This window comes from Mustela putorius, unplaced genomic scaffold (genome assembly GCF_011764305.1).
Source record: "Mustela putorius furo isolate JIRA1106 unplaced genomic scaffold, ASM1176430v1.1 tig00000759_pilon_pilon_pilon, whole genome shotgun sequence".
Classification (NCBI taxonomy): domain Eukaryota; kingdom Metazoa; phylum Chordata; class Mammalia; order Carnivora; family Mustelidae; genus Mustela; species Mustela putorius.
The window spans coordinates 539,746-567,073 of NW_025421467.1; the positions used below are offsets into that span (position 1 = coordinate 539,746).

A 27,328-nucleotide genomic window follows, 5' to 3' on the forward strand; every position below is an offset into this window, starting at 1 on the left:
GCAAATGATGGGCCAGAGTGGAGCTATAAAATGGACAAGCCCTTTAGTGCTGAGGAGCTGATGGTGCTTTGTGACTTAAGGCCACAGATGATTGCACCCCCTCCTCCACATCCATAGAGCCCCATTTCCTCTATGGGTGTTGAGAAATTGGACTGATTTTGGTATTTTGGAAAGGAGTGTTAGAATTTTGTTGTAAGTACCACTTAGGGTTTTTCAAAAAAGTACTTCCCCATTTATAGAGGAAAACACTCCCTACATAATATGAAGAACAAAATCTCTCAAATCTGGAAAAAGCTAATTGACTTTAGATTGTCTTATGAAAATATGAACTGATATCATAGGACTCCAGCAGATTTATCCACTACAGATCTTTTACTTTAATTTATTGGTTACTTCACAGAATTGCCAACTGCATTTCAGTCCTGTGTGTAGTGGGAGAAGCACTATCATATAACTCTTGAACAGATGTGTTACAAGAGTCTTTTCATTTCCTTTCTTAAATCCAAAGAATAATGACACTGCAATATCATGTGGTGAAAAGAGCAATAATTTGATAAACATTGTCTTTCCATTAGATTAGAGCAATTAATCTGATTCTAATTTGGCTGAAACATTATCATACTGGAATCCCCAGAGCCCTGTGAATAATCTCTAAACACATTGGCACACTCAGTAGACAAACATTATCTCCACTCGCACTGTTCTTCCATATGGTCTCCTCCCATGGTGATGGAGGGCACCCTGCTGTTTCAATCAAATAAATGTCAATTATCTGAGATAGATTTTTAGTTCTCGAGCCCGGGCTTGCAGTGCAGCCAGAGTGACTGGTTGGAATGGTCTGCAACGGTTTCTTGCCCAGGCTGTTTGCATTTTATAAGGAATTCACACCTTGCCACATCATCCGGCATTCTAGGAACTCCATAAATAAAATGGGTAGTTTCAGGGGCGTGTGTGTGTGTGCGCGTGCGCGCGCACACGTGCATGCACATGTGAGAGATGCCGAGACAGAGACAGAGAAACAGAGAAAAGTATTCTTGACCTTAACTTAGCTTCAGCTTGCTTATTTTGGGAGGTATTTATTAAAGCCATTTACTAAGCTTAGTGTTCATGCCCTACTCTGTCCCTTTCCTGTTTGTAGCAGCCCTCTTCAGCCCTGAATGGAAATCTGGACATAGAGATCTCATAAACAAAGATCCATATTTGTCTGTCATTTCCTTTTGCAGGCCTCTTCCTAGGCATGTTTGCTCTGAGTATGGTGGGTCTTGGTGGCGAGAGCTGCAGGATTTTCCTACCAACCTTCCAGGGATTGCTGATAGATCAGCTGTAACTCCAAAAGGCAGTGGAAGAATGGAGGGAGCACACCTTTTATCTGTTTGGAGGGAGGGCCTGTGAGGGCACTTCTGGAACCAAAGAGGACAATCTACATCATTTGGAAAGAGGGCTCTGGATACAAGGTTGACATCATCAAACCAAACAAAAGCAAATGGGGTGAAATAGTATGACATGCTAAGAAGACTGTCAGTTCTACATTGCTTTGCAGAGATCTCTATCTTTAGGGTGTCATTTATCAGGTGTTGGTTTTGTTATCAGACAAGCCCTTGTCTCAAAAGCTTGTAAATTTGCCCAGAGACCTGAGGGCCTCCGATGACTGTATGTCTAGACTAAAAGCACTAGGTCACTCTCCTTGCTGCTTCTACAGTGACAGGCTGGCACAAAGAGAAAGGCAGTCCACGGGGATCTGGACTAATACACTGTGGCAATTCAGCAAACGTTGTCAGAAAGGATTTCAGTTTTTACATTGGCTGTGATCCCAAATCAAGGAGGAAAGCCACCAAATGCTCAGACTGAAAAAATACAGTAGCATCAAACCCCTCCTGCTCTAAAATGGTTTAATTGGAGACTGTCAGTCATGACATCAAATGTCAAGCCCCAGGTCACCCACTGCATTTAGAAGGCAGAGAGTTCCTTACTCCAGAGGTGGGCTCCGTGCACCTGCTCTGCAAAGTGGGGGGCATGGAGGATGGATATTTTAGCAACAGCTGGAGCATTTGCTGGAGAAAGCAAGCATTATGCCAGGCTGACATGTGAAGGAGGTCCAGGAAGAGAAGACTGTTATGAATTAGAGGTGGTAAGGTACAGTGGTTAAATATGCAAGCTCTGAAGAGAGGTGGCTTGGGGTCAAAGCATGATCTTACCAGTTATATATATATGATCATAGGAAACTTACTTAGCCTGTAGAATTCTCTGTTCCCATATCTACAAAACACAGACTGATGGTAGCACTTAGCCCATGTGTTTGTTATAGGGAGTAAATAAGATAATGGATGTAAAGTACATAACATAAAGTTGGAACATAGCATGCGTTTGATAAACATTTGCCACTATTCTTAGAATGAGGGGTTCAGAAGACGTGCCTTTGAATTCTGTGCCTTTACACATAATAGTTTCTTATTTTTTATTTTAATGCAATTTAGGTAATATATAATATATTATTAGTTTCAGGGGTAGAATTTAGTGATTCATCAGTTGCATATAACACCCAGTGCTCATTACATCAAGTGCCCTCCTTAATGTCCATCACCCTATTACCCCATCCCCCCTTCCCTCCAGCAATCCTCAGTTTGTTGCCTATAGTTAAGAGTTTCTTATGTTTGCCTTCCCCTCTGTTTTTATCTTGTTTTATTTTTCCTTCTCTTCCTCTAAGATCCTCTGTTTTGTTTCTTAAATTCTGCATATGAAATCACATGATATTTGTCTTTCTCTGACTTATTTTGCTTAGCATAATATCCTCTAGTTCCATCCATGTTGTTGCAAATTGCAACATTTCATTCTTTTTGATGGCTAATATTCCATTGTATATATATATATACCACATCTTCTTTATCCATTTATCTGTCGATGGACATCTGGGCTCTTTCCATAGTTTGGCTATTATACTACATACTAGTTTAGTGTCTATGAATAGGTCACTGAATCAGTCTAAGCCTCTATGTCCTAAGTATCTTAATGTTATAGGGATTATTTTGAGACTGAAGTGACGGAGATGCAGTGTTGTAATGAGGACATACCAAAGTGTCTATAATGTCCATGGCAGCAGTCGCTAGAGGCCTCTATATGCAAATCAAAGAAACTTCTTTAGTGCTATAATACAAAACTGCTGAATTAAATAGATTGAACATGCATTATATGAGGAAAGGGCTCTGAGTTTTCTATGGTTGCCATAACTTATTTCTTCACAGTTCTGGAGTCTAGAAATCCAAGATAAATGTGTCAGCATGGTTGTTTCTTCTGTGGACCTCTCTCATTTTTAAAAAAATCTATGAATCAAATTGGTATAGATGCTGAAGATGAATTTATAGAGTTCTCATTTTTGTCTTGTAATTCGAATTTCAATTTTTATTAGGAGGCCAAAAATTGCAGTAACTTTACTGAAGGCCTAAAAAAGCTTGTACACATTTAAAAAAATATATCATCCTTAGAGTCAGATGGCTCTAGAATGGAGTAGAATCATCAACCATCTATTTATTTATTTATTAAAAGATTTTATTTATTTACCCAACAGACAGAAATTACAAGTAGGCAGAGAGGCAGGCAGAGAGAGAAGAGGAAGCAGGCCCCCTGCTGAGCAGAGAGCCCGATGTGGGGCTCGATCCTAGGACCCTGAGATCATGACCTGAGCTAAAGGCAGAGGCTTAACCCACTGAGCCACCCAGGCGCCCCTATTTATTTATTTTTAAGAGATTTATCATGACTGCTTGGTGATTGCTTCTTATGTGTATGCATTTAGAAAGATGGTGACATGCAGGAAGAGATAATTACAGATATGTATGTGACAAAATTATTTCTTTTTCTTCTGGTTTTATTGAGATATGATTGACATGACTCATTGTATTAGTTTTATCACTATATATATCACATATAGTTTAATCTCTATATAACATAGTGATTAGATACCTGTGTATATTGATAAATGATCACCACAATAAGTTTAGTCAACCTCCATCACTTCACAAGGTTACAGTTTTTTTCTTATAATGAGGACTTTAAAAATTATTCTCTTAACAGTTTACAAATATACAATTTATTAACTGTGGTCACCATGCTGGACATACATTATATCTCCAGAACTTATTTTATCTTATAAGTGGAAGTTTGTATCTTTGAACACCTTCACACCTTTTACCCACTCCCTCTTGTCTCCACATGGCCTTACCTCTGTATGTATCTGTCTCGTAATTTTCTCATATGAGGACATAAGTCATATTGGATTGAAACCAGCCCTGTGACCTCCTTTTACATTAATTACCTCTTTAAAGTCCTATCTCAAAATGCAGTTGCATTCTGAGGTAGTGGGGGTTAGGGTATACACATATGAATTTGGGGGTATGTAACTCAGCCTACAAGAGAGTCCTACATTAGGATTATATTTTCATCATGATACTTTCAGTTCTACCAGATTTGAATGAAAGGAAGTTGACAGAAAAAGTAGTAGTAGGAAGAATACAGAACTAGATATCAAGGGTGCTGTGGTGTAGTCACCATTCACAGAAATTCGCTGAGTGACCTTAAGAAAACCTTTTACTATTTTAGAACTTTGGCTTTCTCATCTCTGATGTTCATTCTGACATCAACATAATGTTTTAAACAATACCTTTCCATCTGCCCCTCTCTCCATCCCATCACCCATGCATCTCATCATCCCTCCATCCATCTTTTATTCAATCAACAAGTACTTCTTGAGTACTTGTGTTGCCAGAACCAAGCCAATTTCTGGGAATACAGTGATGGATGAAATGCATTCTCTTCTCTCAAATTTGTTAGTCTAACGGGGAAGACAGACAAGTAAAAAGTACACAGACTTTCTCTATTCCCTGTTCTACATGACAATCCTTTAAATATTTGAGGAAGGCTGACATTTCTCACTTTTTCTCTCCTGGTTTCTTATTTCAAGATTAAATATACTCAATTTCTTTATTCCTCATATAACACAGGCTCCAGACCTTTTCTTTTTGTAAATTAATGTTCTGTGGTGTTTTCTAATTTCTTTTTAAAAACAATTCAGAACTAAATAAGATAGATACTTTAATACCAGTTGATTAGGAAGCAGACAACAATCAGACTTTACCCATGCTGGGGCTTCACACTGATTTAATCTGGATCAAGATGTGATGTTACAAATTACATTGGTGTCTCAGATTACACTTGTCTCCCATTTTCTCCAGTTGACTCACTCCACCACATTCTCTGAACTCTTACTGTAGAGCACTGTATTGAGCAAGGTTAACATATACCTTTTAGTCAAACCCAGAGGACATAATATTGACACAAGGGCCACAATACTAAGAAAGCAGCAACAGAAAAACCTATTAATTTTGCATTAGGCCCTCTGTGAACTTTATCTCCTTTAATCATTATAACAACTTTGAAATATTCACCACTTCATAACTGGGGCTACTGGGTCTTGGAGGTTAAATGACTTGCTCAAGTTCACACAGTTGGTAGGAGGAGCCAAAATGTATCCCCAAATCTTATTTATTCTAAAGACTTGACTCATAACCCCTACACTTAAGTCCTTCTCTCAGAGCCCTCTGTTCAATTAAAGAACAGTGGACTGCTTGGTGGATTTTATGTTGCGCTGCTCAGATATTTTATAGTTCCCACGTAAGGGAGATGTTAGTGGCAGATTCAGGCCAGGCCTTGTCAGAATTATACCTTGATGGAGACATTATAGTCCTGGGTCTAAGCCTCAGCTTTTCCTTTCTGAGATCTCACTTTTATTATTTTGATGGTATGATCAAGCTTTGCAGGATAGAACTCTCTAACAAAATACAAAAGAGAATGATTTATAAGCCACAGTGCCCACTTACCATGGGAAATAAAACATTTTAAAATCAGGAGCATTTCTTCAGCAGGTACTCCGTTTCTGTGGGGGTCAACCACTCAGAAGGACAAATAATAATTCAGAAGGTTGCTTGGTGAGCATAGAATTTACAGCAAAGAGATTAGGTTTTGCCCAAGGGAAGTCTCCTCAGGCTAATATAACTTGGAGTTAATCCTTCTTTGCCCTACGGTTATTTCCTGCCTAAATTACTGGAATCCATCTTCTAGAATCACAACATAATTTTCTTTGGTCACTTAGACTCAGACACACTGACAGTCTCCCAGTTCTTTTTAGGCACTATTTTTCTTTTGGAAATATCTATTATCAAAAACATCCCTTGTGACATTCTTCATGTTATAACATTCTAAATTACTGTTTGTCTTTATTAGTTTACACTGTAGTTTTTCTATTCCTTAATGAGGTTTGTGTTGGACCTTGTATTGGATGTAGGGGTTGAGTCATCCATTTCACAGCAAGCAGGAGGTTTGGGGCACTGACCTCAACTAGAAGGATGAGCCCTAATTAGTCTAAGAAAATCACAGTAAAGCCTTACTCCCAAGCTAGTGTCTGTTTTAGATGCCAGACTTAAATATGCGTGTCATTCCCTCAGCTAGAGGGATTGGTCCAAGAATTTGTGCATACTCCAATTTGGGCAAATGGGACATGAAAGGAGATTTGAGGGAGGGACACTTCTGGAAAAGACTTGCCCTCATTTCAGAGGGAACCATGGAAAGAATAAGGGTGTAAGGTCAGAATGGTTGTAATTACTTTTCTGCCAATATTAGGGTAAAGTCCCCATGGAGGAGAGAAGAACCTAGAGCAATGCAGGGGTATGTGGCTAGAGTCATTGTATTAAGTCAAGGCCCAAGGCTAGCCCACCTCCAGACTTTCGTTTATGTGAGCAAGAAAGTTCCCTCTTTGGGGGAGCCAGTTTGGTTTAGGACTTTTTATACATGCTGCTGGAAGCATACTCATTGAATGATGAATTTCTGAAGTCCATTTCCTATTCACAAACCACCAAGAAAAGTTCTGCAGATGACCAAACCAATTTTTTATATATAATTTTTTGATACTTGCAGCTCAGGAAGTGAGATATTTTAAATAATCATTAGATTATGTGGTCCAATTTACCTTTTTTTGGCAATTAATATAGTTATTAATCCAGTCATAGGTCACAGACATATTGGCATAGCCATTTCCCTGAGCTCAAGGCAAGAACTCTTTTGCAAGTATGCCCACATATCAGTCAAATAATCATTCCTCAGAAAAATCACAGTAATCTCCAGGTCTGTTCTAGACCCCTCCGTGGCATTAAGAGCTTCTTTGTTTAGCACTGATCCCACAGACATCATCAGAAGGTATTACCACCTCTGGATTCCCAGATGATTCACATTTAGTTGCCTGTTATTTAGGATCTAGAATCATAATACTTTTTAAAGTGCTAGTTCCTAATGAAATTAAGAGGTTATGACAGAATGTGAATCAATGTACTGTATCCTTCATAGAAACAATAAAAATATCTGCTGAATTAAAGACTATAATTTATGACCTAATTATCTTACCTTCTGGCGTGAACTCCCTATCTTGTTATGGACCAGCAACAAACTATAATTTGACATCTTATCTGTAGACACACCCCCTTTGAATAGCACTGAATATGATTCTAAACAAACCACTCACTCATTCATTTAATAAAGATTTACTAAACTAATATGTGGAAGAAACTGAAGGATAATCTTAGGAGTTATTGATGAAAACTGCTGCCTTACTCTTCATATTCAGCCAGTCATCATGCCTTTCTCTACATTCCTGCTGCCATTGACTTGATTCAGGTTTCCATTACTTTTTGAAGTGTTGCCATCACCCTGCTTTCAGTCTTGCCCTTTCCGGGCCACAACATGCTGTTAAAATATATATTTCTGTGCTCAAGGTGCTTCTTTAGCTTCTGTGTCAATGAAACCTGCTGTGTTGGATTCTTTGCTGAATACATCGCAAATAGATGTTAGTGCCTTATACTGCAAATCTTCTTGGTTAATGAGCCTTCTACCATGCTTTCTTGAGATAAATGTGTCTACAATTTGTGTAGTTTCCTCTGTGGCCTCTATTAATGCCATCTGTATTTTGGAAAACATTTTTTGACTCAGTATGTTTGACAAATGATGTATAAATGATAATGCTAGACCTGTGGCAAAGGGTCAAGGGAAGAATGTCCTGTTGGATATTATAATGCAAAGTCTGTGAGAGGTTAGTCATCTTAAGGAAGTGATTCAGGAAAGAGAGGCTATAAATGGGTGAGGGGCATGTTCTTTGAGATCAGGAAGGGCATCATAGCTATCAACCTGGAAGAACTATTTAGCGATCATATGAATGAGAGTGGAGAGAAGCCATAGCTGGACGAAAATAATGACTCTACATGATTTGATGAGAAAGGAAGTACAACAGTCCTTGGAGGATTCAAAGATCTCATGTCTTGGGAAAAGATGCACTAATGACCCCTAAGTGCTAACTGCAGTTTGGCTTAATATCCACCTATGCATCCCTGTGCTTCAGGATTATTTTTTTAATTGCACATGTATAATATTAGTATTCTCTCTGTTTCTTAGATATGGAAGATCTGAAATTTTATTTTATAATGCTATTATTTTACATAAACCTCACTAAAATTCATCATATTCTTTTTAGCTTTATTTCTGGCAATGCTGTTAAGCACACTTCGTTTTTGTGATAATTTTTGGAGTCATCATTGTGCACATTAATTATATTGTATTATTCTCTAATGTGGTGATATCTTTGATATGAAATTAAGTTAGGTGGTACTGTTTTACACCTGTATAAACCTCTCATGTGAGCATAGCCTAGAATATTTTAGATAAACAAGAGTAATGAAATGAGACTGGTGCTACCAGGTACTTTAATGCATCATAAAGCTATAATAGTCAACAATGTTTTTATGGTATTGAAACAAATAAGTAGTTTAGAAATTTATTTTTACATATAATTAATTAATGCATAATAAATATAGAATTTCAAACCAGTTGAGAAAATAGATTATTAAAAATGACGTTGGGACAATTATCTAATCATTAAGACCAAAGAATAATTGTTTAGCTTCTACTTCACATGATTAATCCCAGATGGATTAAGGAAGTCACAGAAAATGTAGTAGAAATTAGTATTTATATAATCTTGAAATGGGGAAAAGTTTTGAAGCAAGATATTTAAACCTTAAGATTGATAATTTATCTACATAAAAATTTTAAAACTTCTGAATTTTAAACATACTCCAAACACAGAAATGAAAAGAAGAATAGATGGTTACTATAAAAATAATAGAACAGAATATAACAAACGTTGGTGAATGTATGAAGAAATTAGAGCCTTTGTGGATGTTGCAGCTGCTATGCAAAACAGTATGGCAATCGCCCCCCCCACCCAGCCCCAAGTTAAAAATAGAATTACCATATGATCCTGCAATTGTTCTGGCATATATCCAAAAGAATCGAAAGCAAGGATTTATAGAGATATATGTATACATAGTAGCATTACTCACAATATCCAAGGGTTAAGAAGCAACCCAAGTATCCATTGACAGATGAATGGATAAAGTATGGTATATATTTTGGAATATGATTTATCCTTAAAATGGAAGGAAATTCTGACACATGCTATAATATGGATGAACACTGAGGACACTATGTATGTAGGTGAAATAAACCAGTTCTGAAAGCATAATTCTGTATATAATATGAGATAGCCAGAGTAGTCAAATTCATAGGGACAGAAAATAGAATGGTTGCCAGGGTGTGTGTGGGAATGTGGGAAATGGGGGAATTACTGTTTAAAAGACAAAGTTTCAGTTTTGTAAGATGAAAGAGTTCTGGAGGTAGATGGTGCTGATGGTTGCACAACAGTATGACTATACTTAATGTCACCAAATTGTACCCTTAAAAATGGTTAAGATGGTAAATTTTATGTTATGTGTATTTTATAAAAATTAATAATAATAAAAATAATAATTATTATAATAAAGAATGGTGATGCTTACCTAATTTTATTCCAACTCTTTCCTTCTATTAGCTCAATGACTTTAAACAAGTTTGTCAAACTCCTAGTGTTAAGCTTTTTTCATCATATGGTTATTTTGAGGACTCGAGATAATTCCTGTAAAGTGATTTTTACAGTGCATGGAGCATGGTAGCTGCTCAAAAACTGGCTGCTGTCTACTATTTTGTTAAAAGCCAAATGATAAACACATATTTTAGATTTATAGATTTGATATGTAAAGAATTTTTTTAACAGATCAGTGAGAAAATAAAACCCCTAGAGTTTATGGGCAAAGGTCATATTAGGCATTTCTGATTTCCAGGCTATTTTAAGTGATTAGGGACTTTATGAAGAATAAATAAGAGAAAGAGTGTCACAGAAATGCAAGAATATGAAAATAGCACAGGATCAGTGGAAGATCCAACGTAGTTCTAGGGATTCTAGATTCTCCATTTATCTTCTCTTATTTAATTTATGTCTCATTTTGTCTCATCTAATAAATGACTGCTTCACTGTTTCACCCATTTTATCAACGTCCAGCTTTTGCTCACTCTTGGTTTGTGCTTCCTAATATCTTTGATTTCTTTATGACCCTAGTTTGCTTTTAGCTGTTCATTGATCTTAGAACACTTTAAAGCTTTATTTCTTATAGCTAATAGCCCAATTTTCTTCATTTATTCAAATCAAATTATTGGAAATAAAATCTGTTTAGAACTTTGTTTATGTTAAGAATCTTATTGGACCTTTCTTTGTTTCTGGCAAATCTTTTCATACCTGGTCATCTTGAAGCTCCCTGCTAGCTGACTTTTGGTTGCATTTATCTCACATGATCAGCAATAGTCCAATCAACTGTGGTCTGGTTGGTCCATTTCTATGTGAAACAAAACAGGATCATCCAGGCTGCTCTACTGAATGGGCCATTTGTATTTTTTGAATTTGTTTTTTATCAGTCAGTTCTGTAATGACCAGATTTTTAGATTTTTCTGGTTGAACTTTGACTCCTCCTTTAGAGTTTATGTCTGCTTTAATTAGTTTTCTCCCTAACTGTTTCCATCACCTTGTTCACAAACTTGCTAATGCCAACATTCTATCTGTAAATCAGAACAGGACAGAAGTGCAGTGGAACATAAGACAACTAAGCTAGCAAACTTGATTTACCATGATTTATAGAAGAGAGTAAGTCAATGAACTCGCTTTGGAGTGTTTGTATCTATCTATCTATTTATTTATTTATTTAAATAAGCACATGATATTGGTACAGAGGCTTTTGAATTACTTCACGTTTGTTCTGGGTACTGACAAAATGAAGTGGCTAAAGTCTATTAGATTTAGTGTAAGTTTCTCGTACATTTGAGCAGAAATGACATCTTTATTTACAGTGTATCATATTCCTTTATGTGTTATTTTCTTTCCCATAGTGCCTTTGCTAGGAATGGTTTCCTTTTCAGTAAAAAAATATGCCAAATTTTTTGTTATCTTTTGGTTAAGGAAGGAGGTACTCTTTTCAGGGAAAACACTTAAAAGTAATATAAAACTCTACAGTGTCAGAGTAAGATGATCTTTTTATGCAAATACTACCTTAAAGTTTTTAACCATCTGTTCTTAATTGTGCTTGCAGATTATTCTCATATTCTAAGAGACAAATTGTGAATTCTTAGGTATGTATCTAAGAGAGCTCAAGAAAGTAGGGATCAACATCATATGTGTTAAAAGAAATAGTCAAAGGAGAATTTTTTCCTGCATTTGTTCATGAAAGGTGGAACTTAGTGAAAAATACATAAGTTTTATATTTCAGTGGTGGAAACGAAGGTGACCCACATATATGCATATCATGTAATAAGGCAAAACTGCCTCCATAGCAATAAACTATTTCTATTTTTTTCTTGTTTGTTATGAATTAGGCCTTGTTGTTTTCCAGGACCTTCAGAGATTGTAAAGGAAGATAACACAAAGACAGATAAACATATCCTCTATTCAACCTGTATGTGGGGAAGTCAATATATTTTTAATGTAAAAAATTGGTAGTAGCTTGGTAATGAAGACACATAGCTTGCAAAGTAAGACCCCTGGGAAATGCTCAGAATGAATCTTGAACCTTGGAATACTGGTACCAAATGGGTAAGATGCTGAGACATCAAAGTCAACAAAATTTCTGGATCACACATCAAGTGCAGAATACTGAAAAGGATGTAATACTGGTGCTTGTTTTGGGGCATGTGACATACATAGTCTGATAGATATAGAGATCGACAAAGATATCAACGATGTCATATTTTGTTAAGATTGTTGGTTTGATGAATGGATCAAGAAGATGTGGTATATATACACAATGGAATACTATGCAGCCATCAAAAGAAATGAAATCTTGCCATTTGCAACAACATGGATGGAACTAGAGCGTATCATGCTTAGCGAAATAAGTCAAGCAGAGAAAGACAACTATCATATGATCTCCCTGATATGAGGAAGTGGTGATGCAACATGGAGGCTTAAGTGGGTAGAAGAAGAATAAATGAAACAAGATGGGATTGGGAGGGAGACAAACCATAAGTGACTCTTAATCTCACAAAACAAACTGAGGGTTGCCGGGGGGGAGGGGGTTTGGGAGAAGGGGGTGGGATTATGGACATTGGGGAGGGTATGTGCTTTGGTGAGTGCTGTGAAGTGTGTAAACCTGGTGATTCACAGACCTGTACCCCTGGGGATAAAAATATATGTTTATAAAAAATAAAAAATTAAAAAAAAAAAAAGATTGTTGGTTTGACTGCAGAGAAACAGCATAGTAAACCTCGTCCAAGTGAGAATTTGTTCTGCTGCTTTTTTCTTTCTTCCAACTCAGCAAAATCACATGAAAACCATAAAGTTGGACAGGACCTTGGAAATCAAACACCCACATTTGAGAAATTAAGAAATGGGGGCTCAGAGAAGTTAAACCATTTGCTGTAGGTAACCCAGTTAGAGAATGGTTAAATCAGGATGGGATACCAGACTTGTAGTACAATTTTCATTTTAACATATTACACAGAACTTTCACCCTGTTGTGCTTGCAAAAATAGTAACTCATTTCACACTTCACTAGTAAAATAACTCTTTTGAAGTTTGTTACTATTTATTGAGACTTAAAATGGTTGTTTCTATTGGGCAGCCTTGATAGTTCTCATAGAGAACTTATGACGGAGTCTTTTCCTTGTATGTTTTAAAAGTTGATCAGATGTTATTAATGGACATATTGTGGGACCAGTATCTTGCTTTGTGTCAGAGTGAGGGGATGAAAAGTGGTTGTGTATTTGCCATGTGTTGGTAATGACTCCAGAATGGAAGCTAAAACATCTGGATTATGGTCCCACCTCTGTATTAATTTACTGTGTTCTGAGTCTTAATTTCCTCATCTGACCAAAGAAGTCTTCTGTTAAATAATCTCTAAGGCCCCTATAAACTGAAATATCATAATATTCTAAACCATGAAAAAGAAAAATTTTAGTCTATACTTCTTATAGGACTATTATGGGCTAAAGATTTGAAAAAGTCTAAGTCTACTTTGTTATTATTTTTTTTTTAAAGATTTTATGTATTTGAGAGAGAGAGTGAGAGAATGAGAGAGAGAGCGAGCACGAGAGTGTGAAGGGTCAGAGGGAGAAGCAGACTCCCCACCAAGCAGGGAGCCCAATGTGGGACTCTATTTAGGGACTCCGGGATCATGACCTGAGCCAAAAGCAGTTGCCCAATCAACCGAGCCACCCAGGCGCCCCTCTAAGTCTACTTTATAACAGTTCTCTAAACAATTGTCCAACTCTTAATTTCATACTGGATTTAGGATTTTCTTACTCACAAAATTGTTAACTTGAACTGTCAAGCAGTAAGAAGTGAGTACATCTATCTAAATATGTATTACAACCACATTGAACTCCCTATGGCACTAATGAAAGTGCTGAAATTCCCATGCTTATTGGCCTTTGTACCTGTTGTTTTCTCTGTCTACCAACCCTTCTACCTTATCTTGGTACTAGCCTAGCAAACCCCTACTCATCCTTTAGGATCCAACTCAAATGTCACCTCCTCAAGGAGGCTCCCATAACTATCTCACTTGTCAGTCAGTCAAACCAATGTTTATTGTTTACCTACTGTGTGCAAAGAATTCTGTCAGTAGCTAAAGAGAGTCACAGCCCTAGCTCTTATACCTTAATAAGGAAGATTGAAATCAAGTAAATCACTGTAAATAAATAGTAATTACAACAATGCAAAATGGTGTGAGAGAAAAACAGCAAGTGCTCTTAGAGTGTCTATTGGAGGAAATTAAACTCAGGCAGAATTAGTGGCTCTCTTCTCTGGGTTCAGACAGCATTTTATTACATGTCTCTACTGTGACACTAGTTCCACTGCGTTCTTACCAGTATTATAAGTAAATTCTCTATCTCTTCTACATCTGTATTGTCAAATATGGTAGCCACTAGCCACATGTGACAGTTTAAATTTAAAGTAATTAAAATAAAATACAATAAAAATTCATTTCCTCAGTCACAGTAACCACATTTCGAGTGCTCAGTAGACACATTTGCTAGTGGCTGCCATATTGAACATTGTATCATCACAGAAAGTTCTGTTGAACAGTGCTGCTCTAGACTGAATTCCTCAATTTCAAATATTGTGTTTCAGTCATCTTCATATCCTTAGGGCCTGAAACAGTTATTTATATAGCAGAAGCTCAATATTGGTTGATTGATTCATTTATTTATTCAAAAATATTTGTGTATGTGCCTATTATGTGCTAGGTACAATTCTAGGTGCTGAGGGTAAAGCAGTGAAAAAATATTTTCTGATTTCATGGAGCTTATATTTTAGTGGGGTTGAGGGGAATTGGACAATCAACAAATCAAGTAAATATATAATTTGTCAGATAGTGATGGGTACTATGGAGAAAAATGAAATAGGTTAAGTTACGTATCAAGTAGGACAAGGGTTGAGAGGAGAATGGGATGCTTTTTTTAAAAAGTGGGCAAGAAAGGCCTCACTGGGGGAATGAGGCATGGGGAGGGAGCAGCAAACAGTGTCCCTGAAGCAGCAGTGTGACTTGTTCCAGGAAGACTTGTATTCCTAGAGCTGAGTGAGTACTGTAAAGCATCATAGACATGATAGTGGACAGCAGAGGAGGTAGCAGGGCTTCTGTTACTCCAAGTGAGATAGGAGAGATGGGAATTGTTGAGCAGAGGAGTGAAGGGGTCAGACTTATGTTTTCAGTGTGATGGGTCTGGCTGCTATTGGAGAATAGACTGAAGGGATGGTTAGAAGCTCTAAGGCAAGAGAGAATAGTAGCTTGAATGGATGGTGATCATGAAGGTGGTGAGTAGTGAGCACATTTTGAATGTACGGCCGGCAGGATATGCTGATAGATTGGTTGGGCAGTGTGAGGGAAAGAGAGGAGTCAAGGATGACTCCAAGCATTTTGGCTTGAGCAAGTAGAAGAATGGATTTTGCATTTACTGAAGTGAAGAAGATGGTGGAAATTATAGATTGGGTAGGAAAATCAGGAATTTGATTTTGGACATACTAAGTTGAAACATCTATTGGGCATGAGTAATGTATTAGTGTCTGAGATCCAGCTAGAGGTATAAATGCTTATTGACTGAATAATTGAATGAGTGAATATGACATTATTATCTTAAAATAGCAATTCTGAATGTGAACCTGCAGGGCTTAGACATGGGGACTAATTTGCATACAAACAAGAGAAAATTCAAAGAGGAGACCTTACAATGTGAACAGACTCTGGATGTGTGACCCAATAAATAAGATCAATTAATTCATCCCTGTGATTATTATTTGAAAAGGGATTTCAGGATTTTAAATCTAAAATTTCAGTGATTCAGATGATGGGAAAGGATGTATTAGTTTTCTATAGGTGCTGTAAAGGATGACAACAAAGTTAGTAGTTATAATAACACAAATTTATTATTTACAGATATGGAGGTCAGAAATTTAAAATGAGTCACAGGCTAAAATCAAGCTGTATGCAAGGCTGTGTTCCTTTTTAGAGGTAATACAATGAGCTCACTTGAATAATCCAGAATAATCTCCCCATCTCAAGATAGATGATTACTAATCTTAATTCTATCTGGAACCTTAATTCCCCCTTGCCATGTAACATAATTTATTCACAAATTCTAGGGATTAGTATGTGGATACTTTGGAAAAGGGGATGGTCTTGAGTTCGTTTTTTCTTTTACTATCAAAAGATCAATATACAATATTAAAAGTGATTGAGAGGATATCTAGAGGATAAATAAACTCCAATTAGACATCCTCTCAAATGCTTTTATTATTGTATATTGATCTTTTGACACTAAAAGCCAAAGAAGGCTGAGAAAAGCTAAGCAAACAACAACTTGAACAGGAGTTCACATTTATATAAAATTGTGCACATGTTCTCTTTTTCAGTCAATTTAAGAATATTTATAGCATATGTAAAAACAAACTGAGACCTAAGAATATTGTGCTGGAGGGTATATACGTGTGTGTGTGTGTGTGTGTGTGTGTATTTGTGTAATTGTTACATATAAACCTAACTATTAGCTATAAATCTTATATAAAATCATATTAGATGAATACTAGAGTTTGTTTTATGCTACTCTTAGGATTTATTTTTTGACTTTTATGTATACCTTAGATTTACAAAGCCCTTGTTTTCTGAACTTATGTTTGTAAAATGCAAATGCCCTTATGGATCACAGGGTAGAACATTGGAAGTTGAGGTTACGCTGGAATCCTGGAGTAACTATTATATTTAGTTGGTCTATGAAATGTCAGATCTTATTCTGAAAGGTCTCCTACTCATTCTTATGGCTGCCTTTTCAGCCCAGGCCAGGACACCTGTTAACAGTTTCCTAATTGGCATGACTCAGGTGAATTTGAAGGCAGAGTGCAGTGGGTTAAGAGAGGGTTCTGGAATCACGTTATCAGAGTGAAGTCTTATTTTGACTACCTTACTAGATAGATGACTGTAGACAAGTACATCACTTCTGTAAACCTCAGTTTTCTTTCATATACAATGGGGATACTACTGATTTCATGGAACTATTTTGGGGTTTATATTAAACTGAGAGTTAATGAACTTGACCAAGATAACCAGTTGTGAACTTAGTGGTTCTCAGATCCAAGTCTACCTCCTGTCTTGATTTTTTAATAATGGAACTGGACCCTTTGCCAGGTGATTCAAGAGGGTGCTGGAGGGGTCCTGCAAGGCATAGTGGAGGGGATGAGGCTTTTCTTCCCAGTTTTGAACTCTTTTTTTTTCATCTCCTAAGGCCCAGCTATCAATGTTATGTGGAAGACTCAATAGAGTTTACCCTCCACCGAGTTTCTCTGGCACCTTGAAGTACAGTTTTCTACATACCATCTTAGATTTGCCCATACCCTAGCAGGCAGTTTTCATTGGAACAGCTCTGGCCTATGGTATCTCAGCAAATGTTCCTGGCATCTCAGTGGCAGCTTCCTGGGAAAGAGCTCTGACCAATGTTATCCCAGAAATCCCTACTACCCAGCAGGCTCTAATTACACCCTCTCCAAGGCCGAGGTATAAATCTCAGCTTTGATGGGGTGAGGTAAGAATAGTTGAGGTCCTTTCCCAAACTTGCTTCTACCTTAAGTACCTCCCTCAACTCTAGAGGTAATAGCTCTTCTCTATTTTTGCTATTTGTGTATTCTTTACAATCTTCTTTTATCCTGTTTTGTTGTTAGCTGCCTTTACTAATTAATAATTATTTATATAAAATTGTCTCCATTCAAATTACTGATATGGTTTCTGTTTCCAGAGTAGACCCTGAATGATAAATTAACAGAGAAAAATAAGGATAAAATAAGCATCCCAAGAATATGAGATAAATAAATAATCTGAAAGTGATTTAAATGAACAAAGTATTAAAAGAAGTAATAAAAACCATAAAGAAATAGTAGGGCTCTATGAAAAAAGAATATGACATGCAGATTAAAAAATATGTTTCAAAATTATAAAAATGTAATAATTAATTAAGACTTGAATGGTTGGATCAAATATCTGGTTTGGTTCTTATTAAGAGTTAATCAAAGACTTTAAAGGTAGCCCTGTGGCATTGTCTAGGTTAACATAGAGATAGGAAATGAAATATTAAAAAGAAAGTACAATAGAATAGCTGCAACTGAATTATATGATCCAACATACATCTAATAGGAATTATTTTTCTTTTTTTCTATGTCATCTACATATATTTCTATAGATCTAGAAGTATGTCATCTATAAATATAGAGATTTTATATATTTCCAGAAAGAAAATAGAAAGAATGGGAGAAGAGAAGAGACAATATTTGAATAGAGACCAGCTGAGGAGGTCCTCACAAGCTTAATATGACATGGAAGATAAATAAGAGATATGGGGAAAGGAAAAATAAGAAACCAAAGTGCCATTGTCACAGATGGTATGATTATATACATATGAAATTTAAGAGAGTCTACTTACAAATTAGAAGTAATCAGAGAGTCCATCAAGGATATTGTCTACAAATCTGTATATAAGAATTAATAGCATTTGAATACATCAGAGAAAACTGGTTTAGAAATGTAATTTTAAAACATCCTATGGGGTTCCTGGGTGTTTTAGTCAGTTAAGCATCCGACTCTTGATTTCAACTCAGGTGTTGATCAGAGGACTGAAGTTCAAGTTCTGCACTGGACTCTATGCTGGGCATGGAGCCTACCGAAAGTCAAATAAATAAATAAATAAATAAATAATAAAACACTGTATTCTTTTAGCCACAAAACTATAAAATATGTGAAATTAAATTTAACATAAAATGACTTTGTAGAAAAATTTAAAAAACATACTTGAAGAATATATATGAAGATCTAAATAAATGGAGAATAATACCATTTTTTTGGTCAGGAAGTCTCAATATTTTAAAATTTTGCTTCTCCCCAAAATAGTCTAGCAAAACAAAACCTAGTTCAACCTAAATCTTAAATTTTCTCAGAACTTGCAAAGCTGTTTCAAACATTTCTATGGATGAATTAAAGGGACAAAAAAAAAAAAAACCTAAAAGAAAACATTGGAAGAAGATTAAAGAGAATGAACTAACTCTATCATTTATTAAGAGTTGTTATAAATGATACAGTAATTAAAACATGTTGTACTGGCAGAAGGATATACAAATATATCAGTGTAAACAGAATAGGGAGCCTAGAAATAGCCATGTATGTATATGAAAAATTAACACATGGAAGAAGTGGCTTTCAAGTCAATGGTGAAAGATAAAATAATAGATATGGTGAGACAACTGATGAAGCATATGGGACAATTGATGAAGCACATGGGAAAAATAAATTTGTAAGCTTACCTCCCACCATACACAAAATAAATCCTAAATATATTAAAAACAAGGACAAATTGAAACGTGTGAAAAAAAAGTAACAAGAATAACTATGATGTTGGAAGTTCGGAAAAGAGCTCTTCCACAAGACTCAAGAAGCACAAAGCTTAAAAATGTTGATAACTTTAGCTATTTAAAATAAAGAAGATCTGTACAAAAAAGCCATAAAATAAAATAGATAAGCCCCTTACTCAGTGAAAATATTTTCAATCCAAGCCACCAATAAAGAATTGGGAAGCAAAACATGTATTAAAGTTAAAAGGAAATGGGACAACATTTCATGAAAGTAGATTACTAAACCTTAAAAACTGGTCATATGATATTTTACTAATATCAGAACATAAGAACTTTCAAAAACTGCTGGTCTTAGGATACATTGGTACAGCTGCTTTGTTTTTGTTTTATGTTGTTTTTACATTTCGATTTTTTTTCTTTAAAAGGAGTGAGCTGTGTAACAAGTTTAAAAGCTTTATAGAGAAGAAGAAAACTGCTAGAACCAACTAATTCATCATCATCTTCTTCATCTTCATCTTCCTTGTCTTCCTCCTCTTCTTTTTCTTGCTTTTTTCAGCCTTGACAACTCCCTTTTTTGCCACATCAGACTTTCCTTTAGCTGGATATGCAACAATATCCTATACATATTTTTTTCTTTAGCTTGGCAGCCTTCTTTTCATAAGGCTGTTTGCCATATACAGCAGTGTTACTTCACTCTCCCAATTTCTTTGCAATGTCACCAACGGATAGGCCAGGATGTTCTCTGATTTTTGGGTGAAGCTCAGCACAAAACAAGGAAGAGGCCAGAGGAGGCCTCCAGTGCACTGGGATCCCTGAACATCTGTTTGTTTCCCCCTTAGCGGGGATATAAGTTTTCTTTTCCTCTTTCTTTTCTTGTCCACCTTGCCATGTCTTCCAATTTTCATTTTTCTTAGCAGACATGGTCTTCCACCTTTCTGAGCACTTCTTAGAAAATTCTGAGAAGTTGACTGAAGCCTCTGGGTGCTTCTTTGTGTTCTCAGCAAGTTTGCACAAAGGATGCACATGAGGACATTTTACCTCTTGGCTTCTTCAGATTTTCTCTGCCCATGTTTAATTATTTTCCTCCGTGAAGCACAGAGTTGCCCCATGCCTGTCTGAGTCTCGCTTGCCCCGATGCTGACTCTATGGAGCTCAAAGCATTGCAGCGACCATGTCTGGTGTATCTACTTTGAAGAGTACTTTAATAAGGTCTATGGACTTGAAAGTGTGTATACACGTGACTAACATAGTTTAAAAAAAGTGTGTATACCTACAAGATAGTGATTCTACTTTTAGGTTACATATTGTGGTTGAACTCTCAAATGGAAAGGCGTACTCAAAACTGTCCGTGCAGCCTTGTATTAGCAGAAATTGGAAACAACGTAATTGTTCAAGAATAAAGAAATGAATAAAACAGTTTAATAGAACACTGAAAATTAAAGAAAATGGACTGGGAGGGTACATGTCAGCATCTGTGATTCTCCTAGTGAGGTGAGGAATGGTATCTCTAACACCTTATTTGTATCTTTATTTGTATCTACTACATTATTTTATACATGTCTGAGGCAAATATTGCTAAATATTGGGGTGCCTGTGTAGCTCAGTTGGTTAAGGGTCTGCCTTGGCTCAGGTCATGATCCTGGGGTCCTAGGATTGACCCTGCATCAGGGTCTCTCCTTGGTGGGGAGCCTGCTTCTTCCTTTCCTTCTGTTACTCCCCCTGCTTATACTTGTGCTCTCTCTCTCTGTCAAATAAATTTAAAAAAAATATAAAAGTTCAAATATTGCCAAATATCAACATTTATTAAATTGAGGGGAAGGGTACTTGATGTTTTGTTATACCTTTGAACAGCACAGTTTTAAACTGTGTGGGTCCACCTTTATGAAGATTTTTTTCTTTTTAAGATTTTATTTATTGGAGAGACAGAGACAGAGATAATGAGAAAGGGCTGGAGCAGGAAAGAGAGGGAGAGCAGACTAGTCATTGAGCTGGGAGCCCCATAGGGATCTTCATCCCAGGACCCTGGGATCACTACCTGAGCTGAAGGCAATCACTTAACGAACGGAACCACCCAGGCATCCCGTTTTTTTTTTTTCCCAATAAATATAGCACTGTGTGTATTTTCTCTTCCTTATGATTTTCTTAGTAACATTTTCTTTTCTCTAGCTTACTTTATTGTAAGAATACAGTATATAAAATATATAACATGTAAAATATGTAAAAATCAACTATTTATGTTATCAGTAAGGCTTCTGGTCAAGAGTAGGTTAAAGTAGTTAGGTTTTGCAGGAGTCAAAATCTATACATGGATTTTTGTGCAGGGGTTGGTACTCTTAACCAAATTTCAAGGGTCAACTGTATTATTATCTGTACTTTTCTGTATATTTGAAATACTTCATAGTTAAAACTAACATACTTATTTAAACGAAGGAAATAGTACAAATGTTAAGGTATTTACCTATTCCTAATTTTGACCCCCTATATATCTTCCTCATCTTCCTCCTTTATCTTGTATTTTTCCCTTACTTCCTCTATGATCTTCTGTTTTGTTTCTTAAATTCCACATATGAGTGAGATCATATGATAATTGTCTTTCTCTGATTGACTTATTTCACTTAGCCGAATATCCTCTATTCCATCCACATTGTTGCAAATAGCAAGATTTCAGGTTTTTTTGATGGCTGAGTAGTATTCCATTGTATGTATCTAGATCCAGATCTAGATCTAGGTACCACATCTTCTTATCCATTCATCTGTCAATGGACATCGTCACTCCTTCCATAGTTTGCTACTGTGGACATTGTTGCTATAAACATTGGGGTGTAAGTACCCCTTCAGATCCATTTGTATCTTTGGGGTAAATACTCAGTAGTGCTGGGCCATAGGGTAGCTCTATTTTCAACTATCTGAGGAACCTCCACACTGTTTTCCAGAATGGCTGCATCAGCTTGTATTCCCACCAACAGTGTAAGAGTGTTCCCCTTTTCTGTATTCTCGCCAACAGCTGTCATTTCCTGATTTGTTCATTTTAGCTGTTTGACTGGTGTGAGGTGATATCTCATTGTGGTTTTTGATTTGTATTTCATGACGCCAAGTGATGTTGAGCAATTTTTTTGTGCTGGCCATTTAGATGTCTTCTTTGGAGAAATGTCTATTCATGTCTTCTGTCAAGGTCTTGATTGGATTAGTTGTTCTTTGGGTGTTGAATTTAATAATTACTTTATAGATTTTGGATACTAGCCCTTTATCTGATATGTCATTTGTGAATATCTTCTCCCATACTGTCAGTTGTCTTTTGGTTTTGTTGACTGTTTCCTTTGCTGTGACTGTTTCTGTATACTCTCTCTGTTCCTTTCAGGTCTATGTATTTCTGGGCTCTCTCTTCACTTAAAGGATCCCCTTTAGTATTTCTTGCAGGGCTGGTTTAGTGATCACATATTCTTATAGTTTCTGTTTGTCCTGGCAGCTTTTTCTCTCTCCTATTTTGAATGACAGCCTTGCTGGATAAAGTATTCTTTGCTGCATATTTTTCTCATGTAGCACCCTGAATATATCATGCTAGTCCTTTCTGGCTAACCAGGTCTCTGTGGATAGGTCTTCTGCCAGTCCAATGTTTCTACCCTTGTTTGTTACACAACTCTTGTCTTGAACTGCTTTCAGAATTTTCTCTGGGTCTCTGAGATTTGTAGGCTTCACTATTATATATCAAGGGGTTGACCAATTTTTATTGATTTTGAGGGGTGTTCTCTGTGTCTCCTGGACTTGAATGGCTGTTTCCTTCCCCAGATTTTGGAAGTTCTCAGCTATAATATGCTCCAATATGCCTTTTTGCCTCCCACCCTTGTTCTGTCTCTTTCCTCTTCTTTTGGGATCCCAGTTATTCTAATATTGTTTTGGTTTATGGTATTAGTTATCTCTCTAATTCTCCCCTTGTGATTCAGTAGTTGTTTATTTCTATTTTTCTCAGCTTCTTTATTCTCCAGCATTTTGTCTTCTGTATCACAGATACTCTTCTGCCTCATTTCTCCTAGCAGTTTGAGACTCTATTTTTTATTGCATCTCATTAATAGCTTTTCTGATTTTGACCTGATTAGATTTTAGTTCTTTTATTCTTTTATTTCTCGAGAAAGGGATTCTCTAGTGTCTTCTATGTTCTTTTCAAGCCCAGATAGTATGTTTATAATCATTTTTCTGAGCTCTAGTTCTGACCTCTTCCATATGCCCTTACTGATTAGGTCCCTGGCTCTCAGTACTGCCTCTTGTTCTCTTTTTGAGATTCGTTTTTCCATCTTGTCATTCTGTCCAGAGAAGAATAGATGAATGAAAGAAAAAAATACTAAAATAGCAACAAAGACCCCAGAGAAATATATACTGAGCAAATCAGAAAAGACTAAAAACAGAACAAAAAAAGAGAGAATTAAAAAAGAGAGAATATAATCAGACAGGTGAACAGAACACCAATATAGTGGATCCCATGTGCATTTTGGTCCATTTGTTAGAAAACTAGATCTCAAAATTGTAAAGGTAGAAAAACTTATATATGTACTAAAATAAAATTAAATACAATGAAAGGATAGAATGTAAATTTCAAAATAAAAATTAAAAGACCAAAAAAAAAAAGTATAAATAGGTGAACAGAACAGAGCAATATGCTATATCCTGGCTATATTTTGGTCTGTTAGAAGAAACTATATCCTAAAATTGTAAAGAAGGAAAAGCTTCTATGTATACAAAAATAAAATTAAATATGATGAAAGGATAGGATGTAACTGTAAAAATGAAAATTAAAAAAGACTAAAAAAATAGAGAATGTGATCAGACAGGTGAAGTGAACAGAGCAATACACTACATTCTGGGTGTATTTTTGTCTGTTTGTTAGAAGAAACTGCATTCAAAAATTGTAAAGAAAGAAAAACTTTATATATATAGTATATATATATATATAATTTTTCCATCTTATCATTCTGTCCAGAGAAGAAGAGATGAATGAGAGAACAAAATACTAAAATGGAAACAATGACCCCAGAGAAATATACATTAAACAAATCAGAAGAGACCCAAAACCAGAAAACCCCAAATATATATATGTAGAAATAAAAATAAAAATAAATATAATAAAATATCTCTATCTAAAATATCTACATATAAAATTAACTATAATGAAAGGATAGAATATAACTGCAAAAATGAAAATTAAAAAAGACTTAAAAAGTTGAGAAAATAAACTGGTTGAAAAGGAAAGAGAAAAAAATTAAAATTGAAAGACTAGAGAATTATGAGAAAAAAACCCATGAATTCTATATGCTATTTTCCTGTAGTGCTGGAGTTCTGTAGTTCTGTGTGATCAGTAAACTTCGTCTTCGCTGGATGTTCTTGTTGCTCTTCTGGGGGACGGGCCTATTACACCAATTCACAGGTGTCTTTGTCCTGGATGGAACTGCACTGCCCTTAAGAGGCACCAGACTAAACTGAGAGATTGGAGGCTGGATTGCTTTAAGTGGCTTTTATTTCCTGAAGTCTTTATTTTTTATGATTTTTTAAAAAATTCTATTTATTTATTTGACAGAGAGATAGAGATCACAAGTAGGCAGAGAGGCAGGGGAAGGGGAAGGAGGATCCCTGCCAGGCAAAGAGCCCAATGGGGGGCTCAATCCCAGGACACTGAGATCATGGCCTGAGCTGAAGGCAGAGGCTTAACCCACTGAGCCACCCAGGTGCCCCATCTGAAGGCTTTAGAGGATAAGAATGAAAATGGCATCCTCCCAGTCCCAGCCCTGGAGTCTAAAGCTCATATCCCCCCATCCCCCTCTCCTCAGGGAATAGCAGTCAATCACCAGTCTCCCTGGTCTTCCTCCACACTGTGCTCACCCAGCCTGTGACTGAGCTTTTCTTTCTCAGACATGCCTCTCAGCTTCAAGTCTCCAGACTCCTGCAATGCACACCCATACTGCTCCTCCAGGGGGAGGAAAGGGGAAGTCTCCCCATGGTCCTGCAGCTTGCTGGGCACTTGCTTTAGGCAGCAGTTGCTAAACAAGGCTTCAGTTTACTGTTTATGGCAACAGGTAGCTGAAAGCCCACTTCTGGGCTCCCTGAATTGTAAGCAGCTTCCTGGATCTGATGCCTGGGAACTCTGTCACACTCAGGCACCCTTGTTCTTTCTGTGACCTCAGGGATCCTAAGGCCTCACTGTCCCCACCTAGGATTCCACCCCACCTCACCACCTGACTGGCTTTCAGGTAGGGACAACCCTCACCAGAATAGGCCTCTAAAAGTTATGATTTTGTTCTCTGCTGCTGTATCACTTTCAGGTAACCAGCTTAGGGAGGCTCCCTCACCCTCTTGGTTTATTTTCCCACATATCACCTTGGATTCATTTCTCTGTACCTCCTACCTTGCAGAAAGTAGTTGCTTTTCTATTTGTAGAATTGCAGCTCTTTTCCTAGATCTTAGTTGAGTTTGCAGGTATTCAGAATAGTTTGATACCTATCTAGCTGAATTTCTGGGACTAGACAAAACTAAAATCTCTTACTGCTCTGTATATTGGAAAAATGCAAAAATTTTTACATATTATAGAACATTTGGGTTTTTAACATCTTACTATCAAATATAATTGAATTAATTTTTAAGTTGAAATTTTTATTTAGAGAATAGTAAGCAGTGGTTTAATTCAACTTTTATAAAACAACTATGTGTATAGAGTTGAAAAAACAATAAACTTGAACAGAACTTGAAAACTTTGAAAAGAAGAAAAAATATTTTTCTGTATTTATAGGTATTTACAATGTAGAAACCACATTTCATATGTAAGGACTAGGTTTATAAAATTCTCATGGTAAGAGTTTTCTAAACTTTTATTTTTTGGTTATGTGACTTAAATACAGGACAGGAAGAACAACAGTTAGTAGATGTGTCAAAGCTTATATATATGCATATGCATGTGTTCCTGTACCTATGCATATAAATAGATAGGTTTAATTTAAATGATACTAAAATATGAAATGCAGGCACATTGGATAAGAAGAGTAATGATATTATGGATAGTTTCTTTGAGTAATAACAGCAAATATCTAATTGTTTCTCCTTTATTTTTGGTTAGAAAAGAGAGGGAATTGGCTTCTCCTGCCCAAACCATGGTTCTTTACTCTCTTATCATTCAAGCTCAAGTTTGAATTTAGTTGTACATTTATGGCTTTGAGGGATTTCGATGGCTAAGCATGGCTAATTGGCTCTGTTCAATGGTTTAGAACCCTTCAGAAGACACTTTCTTCAAGGAACTTTTGGTTGTAGAAAGTATGATCCTTAAGGAAGGCTGTGTTAGATGGCTTTTAGAGTATGCTGAAATGTTTTTAGAGTAATTTTTCCATCATTATTCCCCTAAAGCAACAACAAAAAGGAGAATAAAGGCAGGAGAGATCTGTGCCTTCTCAGAGATGGTGTTACGGTTCTTGATCATCTGATTGATGCTAGTCACAGAAGTGGCCCAGCAATGCCCACATATTAGACTTGGAATTGTCATGGTTGCTGAAAATGTTTAGAGAAGGAAATTCTCGAAACATATTTAAAGGAACATAATGTAAAAGGAACTTATGGTCAGGGAGGGAGAACTCTAAGGATACCTGACTGCATTAAGCCACAGAATTATAGAATCCTATGTTATTAAAGCTGGAAGAAACCTTAGAAGTTTTCTAGTTTAACCTTTTCATTTTTCATCTATTGTAGAGATATTTAAAGCTGTGTCTAAAGGCACCATTGGCTCAATTCTTTTCTAATTTATTTTGACAGTCATAACAGTCAAACCAATTGTGTGTAAAAGAGACAGAGAAAATTTCAATGGGGTATTAACCTCTTGATACATTATTTTAAATATCAGTCATAAAAAAGCCAGAGTTTAGAAGCCCAGCTTATAGCTTATGTCATCTTGCATATTTTAAATGCACCATAGTTGAAATTTAAATGCCAAATTGTCTAGATATCACATACTGCCAAATATGCCTT

General features: G+C 36.3%; 1 pseudogene; it reads right to left on the bottom strand.

Moving 5' to 3' along the window:
- The window catches only part of LOC101675969, a 99,546-nt pseudogene extending 79,144 nt beyond the window's left edge, over positions 1-20,402 (bottom strand).
- Positions 20,403-27,328: the final 6,926 nt, after the last annotated feature.